This window comes from Panthera leo, chromosome D3 (genome assembly GCF_018350215.1).
Source record: "Panthera leo isolate Ple1 chromosome D3, P.leo_Ple1_pat1.1, whole genome shotgun sequence".
In the NCBI taxonomy this organism is placed as follows: domain Eukaryota; kingdom Metazoa; phylum Chordata; class Mammalia; order Carnivora; family Felidae; genus Panthera; species Panthera leo.
In genome coordinates this window covers 89,461,612-89,467,897 of record NC_056690.1, presented here as the reverse complement: position 1 = coordinate 89,467,897, position 6,286 = coordinate 89,461,612, and the positions used below count along the sequence as shown (strand labels likewise).

The following is a 6,286-nucleotide window of genomic DNA, read 5'->3' as shown; positions in this document are numbered from 1 at the left end:
TGTGTGATCCTGACTGAAACAAGTGACCTCTCTCTGCCTCCGCTGTTTCCCACACAGGCCAGTAGTAATCGTTCCTACCCTGTCAGGGTGTTAGAGGAATAAACGAGCAGCACTTGGCATGCGGCCCTAGGATTATTTCCATGCTGTCAACCCTGGGAGCAGAATTCAGCTTCATAGAAAATCGATGTGATGCCCAGCGTCCAGATCTAGAAACCCTGATCCTGTGCTTTTCCTCCTTTCAGTTTTGATGATATTTAAGGTTATTTATTTTTTTTTTTTCTGGTCACAAATAATTTCTGTGTATTTTATTGACATAGCGCCTGTCAGTTTATTATGGGGGTGCTGAAGCAGTGAGCTATTTTGGTTGCCAAACAGTATTTTGGGGCTGACACGGTAGAGAAGGGGAGGAGAGACCTACTCTGACAGGGAAACCGGCCAGATTATGCAGGTCCCTGCTGCCGTGCCTGACACGCGGGACACAGGAGCCCAGACCCCTTGCTTCTCCAGCCCTGGGGGCATTCTGTTCTCGTGGATGTAAGTATCCCAACAAAGTGGCCAGACCCAAGTCACTGCGTTCCTCCCGGCTGGGCCATTTCCAGACGAGGCAGGAAGGGCAGCCCTGTGCTTCTGGAGGAGGTGAGCCCACCCGGGCACAGGTACTCAGGCTCCTTCCTTCAGTGTCTCACTGCCCGAGAGACCATTTTAAGGACCGCCACTAATTCTTTGTGCTTTGGATGAAACAATAGATCTTCTGGAACGTGAGCTGCAGAGGCCGCGTGATTTTAGGACTTAACAGCATTGGGTGCAGACACAACCTGGAACGAGTTTGAATGGATTCTGCTCTGCGGAATGGAATGGAACGTCTTTGTAAGGCTGGACGGTAGAGAGAGGGTTTCCTCTGATTATGTAATTGTTCCCCTACCGCGTAGGGCAGAAATAGGAGTTCTAGGACCTGGGGAGAAAAATCCAATTTGATCTCTTTTTTTTTTTTTTTTTTTTTTTCTGCAGCATGTTCATTTCCACAGGAAGATTCAATTATTCCCTCATTTTCAAGGCTATAAATGAGTTTGCTGGGCCGGCTCCTGACACCGGCTCTCTCATCATTATTCAGATTGGTTTTCGCTTTCCTAAACTGGTCTTCTGCCTACTGCTCTTGGAGCCCAGCCAGCATTTCAGAAGAGGATTAAATAATCCTTCTCTCGCAACTTCCTACATGTTGTGCTATTTTGTTCTCTCCCAAATGTCACCGTCTCCTCGCGCGCACGTTTCCCGCGGGTGAGGATCGCAGGCGTCTCCAGGGCCCGTGTCTCCGCGGACCGCGGGGTGGCCGTCCTCCACGTGGGGGCCGAGCCTGGCGCTCTTGCCGGCACAGGAAGGCAGAGACCACTGTTTACCCACAAACGCATCAGTTTGCTCGGGCAGAGAGAATCCACGCGAATCCCTCCCCAGGACAGGAAGACAAAATGCGAGCCTCTTAGCTGCTGTCCGGGGACCCCTTGACGGGAGCGGCCAGCCCAGCTGGTGCGTCCCTTCGCTCTGTTCGTGGCGGGCTTACCCCACAAGTACTTCGAGACTCCTCCAAGCACCTGGAAGACGGGGCTGTGAACACCTCTTGTGTTTCAGGTGTGGGCCATTCTTAACACCAGCAATACCCTCCCGCATCCGGGGGGGAGGGTGAATTCATGCCACCCTTCAGGCTGCTGTCCTTGCCCACAGCACAGAGTCCTTCTACCTCCAACTTCTCCATCTGGTTTGAGCCCATGGAGGCCAACTCCAGCCCCTCAGACACGCCGAGGGGTCTCCAGCTAGCTCGCCAGGCCGCCCCGCCAGCCCCGTGGACTGGGGCCTTCTGTCGCGTGTGGGAGTGCTTCTTCCCCTCTCTCACGGTTTCAGAATTCCTCTTCCATGGAGCAAGCCCTGCCCGCTTCTCATTTGGCCTCTCAGCTCGAGCTGCCCGTTGCCCTCACCTGGAGGCCCTCTCGCGGTTGAGGCCTGCCCCCGCGGTCGAGCCAGAGTCTCCGCGGACGGTGCCCGGGCAGGGCCGTGTCTAAGACGTGTGCCGGGTGGCTCCACAGGGCAGCCAGGACTCAGAACAGGTGAACTGATTGGCGGCTGAGCCCGTGGCTTCTCCTGTCCTAAGGATGCAAAGGAGGGATCGGGGACTTTTGTAAATGTGGACAGCCAAGCAGATAAGTTGCGGAACACGGTGATAAATGTGACCCTCAGTCTGTGAGCGCTGCTTGTGGAAGCCCGAGGAAGGAACACACGGTCACCTGGAGAAGGCAGGGAAGCTGAGGGAGAGGGGTGTGCTGGGCGGGGAGTTCGCAGGCGGCAGGTGGAGGCCCGTGGGAGGGCAGCCGAGAGACAGGTGCTGGATGGACGGGAAGAGCCGCCGGCAGCAGGGCAGGTTGCAGGCCCAAGTGTGTGTCCTCCCACCAGGGGCCTGCAGGGGTTTTGCAGCCAGGCCGTGTGCTCGGCTCCGTGTGCTCGAATAACCCCCCGGTGCGACGTACAGGAGGTGCCGCGGTGAGAAACCCTGGGGCCAGCGAGGTGACGAGGGCCTGGACAGGGGAGGACAGAGGGCCCAGCAGGCTGGTCTCAAAAGGGGATCGGCACATTTTTACGAACGACTGGTTTTCAGGAGCCAAGGAGGACGGATCCCATATGTGGGGGCTGGGCATCGAGCAGAGGCTACTGCCATTAATAGAGGTTGGAAGCCCTTTTCCCTTTCTCTTGTTTTTCTCTCAGGGGAGAGAATAAGCTCAGATTTGTGTTAGTTAAGCTTAAGATGCCAGCAGGACCCCGGAGAGAAGGCCGCAGGTACCCGGTTGTGCTGTGGGGTCTGCACTGCAGGTGAATGGGGCGGAGACGAGACGTAGGGGCCTGGGCATTTGGACAGAACTGCAGGAGGCGTGAGGGTGGTTCCCTCCGGGGGGGGGAGAGACCAGCAGGAGAGGGGCCTCGGGAGTGAAGTGTGCGCATGCTGCCGCCACCGCCGTACGAGGAGACCCGAGCTGGAAGGGTGCCGGGAGGAGGCTGGGGAGGGATGTTCCGAGAGGGAGGAGGGAGAGAGCTTTTAGACAGCAGGGCAGTAATGTTTCCTGCCCCAGGCTGACTCAGAGCTCATCTGCAGGACAGCTCAGCTTCCTGTGTCCAAACTGAATCTTCTTCCCCTTCCCAGGGCACCTTTCCGGGACCTCTTCACATTCAGTCACTAACCAAAGCCTCTCCCTCTCTTTCTCCGATACACCCCCCCATCCCCTTGCCATCGCTCTGACTCAAGGAGGAGCCCCCGCAGCAACTTCTGGATTGGCCTCCCCGCCACGCACCCTTGCCCACCGCCAGCCCGCCATCTGGGCGGCACTGAAGGTAGTGTTGTGAAAACGCAGACCTTATTATGTTGTCCGTGGCCTGCTGTGACCCTGGATTCAAAATCTTGATTGTGGGGGTGGCATGGTCTAATGTGGCCAGCCTTCTGCCCTGTCACACTCCCTTGGTCACCCCCCTTGAAAGGGGCCATGCCGGCCCCTAGCTCTCCCTGGGCCATGGCATTTGCACACGGCGCCCTTTGGGTATCATACTTGGCCGTCCATCTAGTGAACTCCCCCGTACCCATCACGTCCCAGCCAGAGTATTTCTTCAGGGAGTTTTTTCTTTGTTCCAGAACAAGGGAGGTTCCCTATGATGAACTCTCAGAGCATCTATTTTTTTTTATAGCACTTACCACAATTATATTTATACAGGGATATATGCATAATTACTTGTTTAATAGCTGTTTCCCACTGGGTTATAAGTTTATGGAGAGAAGGAATCATGTTCATTTTACCCCTGAAGCTTAACATACTGCCTGAATGTGCTTAAAACTATTTGCATTAAAACAAAGACAGTGCACACTGAATGTGCCTTAAAAAATGAAAACATTCAAGTAGCTGAAAATCTACGGGTAAATCTAGTAGGATGATGGTTGAAAAATAAGCAATTTGACTGGCCAGTTATGAGGTCACTGTGACTTCTATATTAAAAACAGTTTCGGGGCGCCTGGGTGGCTCAGTTGGTTGAGCATCAACTTCGGCTCAGGTCATGATCTCACGGTTCGTGAGTTCGAGCCCCGCATCGTGCTCTGTGCTGACAGCTCAGATCCTGGAGCCTGCTTCAGATTCTGGGTCTCCTTTCTCTGCTCCTCCCCTGCTCACACTCTGTCTCTCTCTCAAAAATAAATAAAGATTAAAAAAATTAAAAAAAAATAAATAAAAACAGTCTCAATGAAGCGATGGAAAGAGGATCAGGCTGTATAGAGATGAGGAATTTCTGAAAGTTTAAAGTCCTTCTCCGCTGCTTCTTCCCCCAAACAGCTTTTCACAATCCCTCCATCGCCTCCTTGTTCCCTTTTCCACCTTTGGTGACCTCTCATTCATAATAACAGCAAGAACATCTCCTGTTCAGTCACCACTCGGATGCAAAATCTTACCCTAATCAAGGCCTTTTTCACGACTCCCGTGTCCTACAGTATCTCGATTGTCCACCTGATTTCTGCTCTAGCTTTATCAAAGTGACCGATTAGGTTTATGAAAACACTTCTTTCATTTTGTAATAGATCTGTTGGTCAAAAACCTTTCGTGGTAGCCTAAGTCTGGTATTCACGGCAAGTTGTAAGCTGGTTCCCAGCTCACTTTCCAAATTTAGCCCCAGTGCTCCCGGTACGAATCCTGTGCCCCACTGTTCTCTTGATCCAAGTTAAGTTTGCTTTAGCAAAATGCCTGTGCCCTGCATCCTCCTATCCCCCACTCACTCTCCCAGCCCTGACTTTTCCTTGAGGGTCCAGACGAAGTCACAGCATCTTAGCGAGGTCTTACTTTAGTCCATCGTGATTTCTGTGTGCTGATGGTTCTTGCTGTCTACCTCGTGGGAGTGTAGATGTCCTCCCATTGATGTGTCATTGCCACGTGCCTGTGAGCTTCCACACTCCTGGAGGGAGGGGACTTTGTCCTCTTTGGGAGAAAAAGTGTATTCTGTCTACCAGGTGCCCTTCTGGGAATGCCCTTCTGCACAAACAGCAAATAGATTCCCAGTGTTCAAACAAGGAAGACAATACTTGAAAGCCTCATGTAAATTAAAAAGATGCATGACAAATATAGGTTCAACATCTTAAATATATTGGAGATTGTGTTTGTGCCGATAAGCAGATTGCTTTAAAGGTAGAAGAGGCCTCGATCCACCTGTAATACAGCCTATTTGCCTGCATCTCGATTCCTATGTTGAAATAATCCGCAGTGTGATGATATTTGGAATTGGGGCCTTAGGGAGGTGATTCGGTCGTGAGGGTGGAGCCCCCACGAATGGGATGAGTACCTTACAGAAGAGACCCAGAGAGCTCCCTTGTCCCTTCTGGCCTTTGAGGACGCAGCAAAGGCACCAGCTGCGAACCAGGAAGCAGGTCTTTGCCATGTGTCACGTCGGCCGTTACCTGGATCTTAGATTGCCGGCCTCCAGAGCTGGGAGAAATAAATGTCTGTTGTTTACAGGCCATCCAGTCTTTCCTACTCTGTTAGAGCAGCCCAAGTGGACAAAGGCCTGTCAACGTAATTATTTTAACGCTTTGAAAGTCTTTAGAACAGTAAGTGTGGGGTGGGCGTTCTCAAGGGCTGGTTTCTCCCCCTGGGCTCTGTTGATATTTTGGTCGGATGACTCCTCGTCATGGGGCTGCCGGATGGTAGCATCCCAGGCCTCTGCCCCCTGGATGCCAGAAGCAGCCCCTTCCCGTCATGACTTCCCAAAATGTATCTGGTCATTGTCAAATGTGCCCCCCGGGGTGGGGGGGCGAAGTGGCCCCTGGTTAAGAACGGTACTCTGGTCATAACTTTCAGACCATGAGGGAAGTTTGCACCCTTGGGAAAGGTGGATGGACATCTGTGTTAGTTCCACGGAGGGCAGTGGGAGATCTGTCACCACGTGTGCACAGAAACTGGCCGCTTTCAGGCAGCTGCCCTCAAGAGCACTGTGTCTGAATACAAGCCTTCTTGGACACACCTGGAACTGTGCCAGCTCAGTGTCAGTCTTGCACAGTGGCCTCTCAGTTGGAACAGTGACTTTTGTGGTCAGGAGACCATGGAACTGGGGCTAATGCGCCAGCCAGTCTGACCAAAACGCCAATAACTCCATTCTTGAGCAAGGACCTTCCCTCCCTGGTGCGCCCGTGTGTCTCTGCAGGGTCCAAGGAGATGCGATGTCAGCCGCTCCGCGCCCTGCTCTCATTGTGGTACCAGAATGTCGAAGGCTCATCGAGAGA

At 52.9% G+C, this 6,286-nt stretch overlaps 1 long non-coding RNA gene across 1 annotated transcript; it reads left to right on the top strand.

Moving 5' to 3' along the window:
• Positions 1-1,900: 1,900 nt before the first annotated feature.
• LOC122203889 lies at positions 1,901-5,607 on the top strand. Its single transcript, XR_006195387.1, has 3 exons — positions 1,901-2,096; positions 3,284-3,369; positions 5,523-5,607. It is a non-coding gene; the product is annotated as an uncharacterized LOC122203889 (long non-coding RNA).
• The last annotated feature ends 679 nt before the right edge of the window (positions 5,608-6,286 follow it).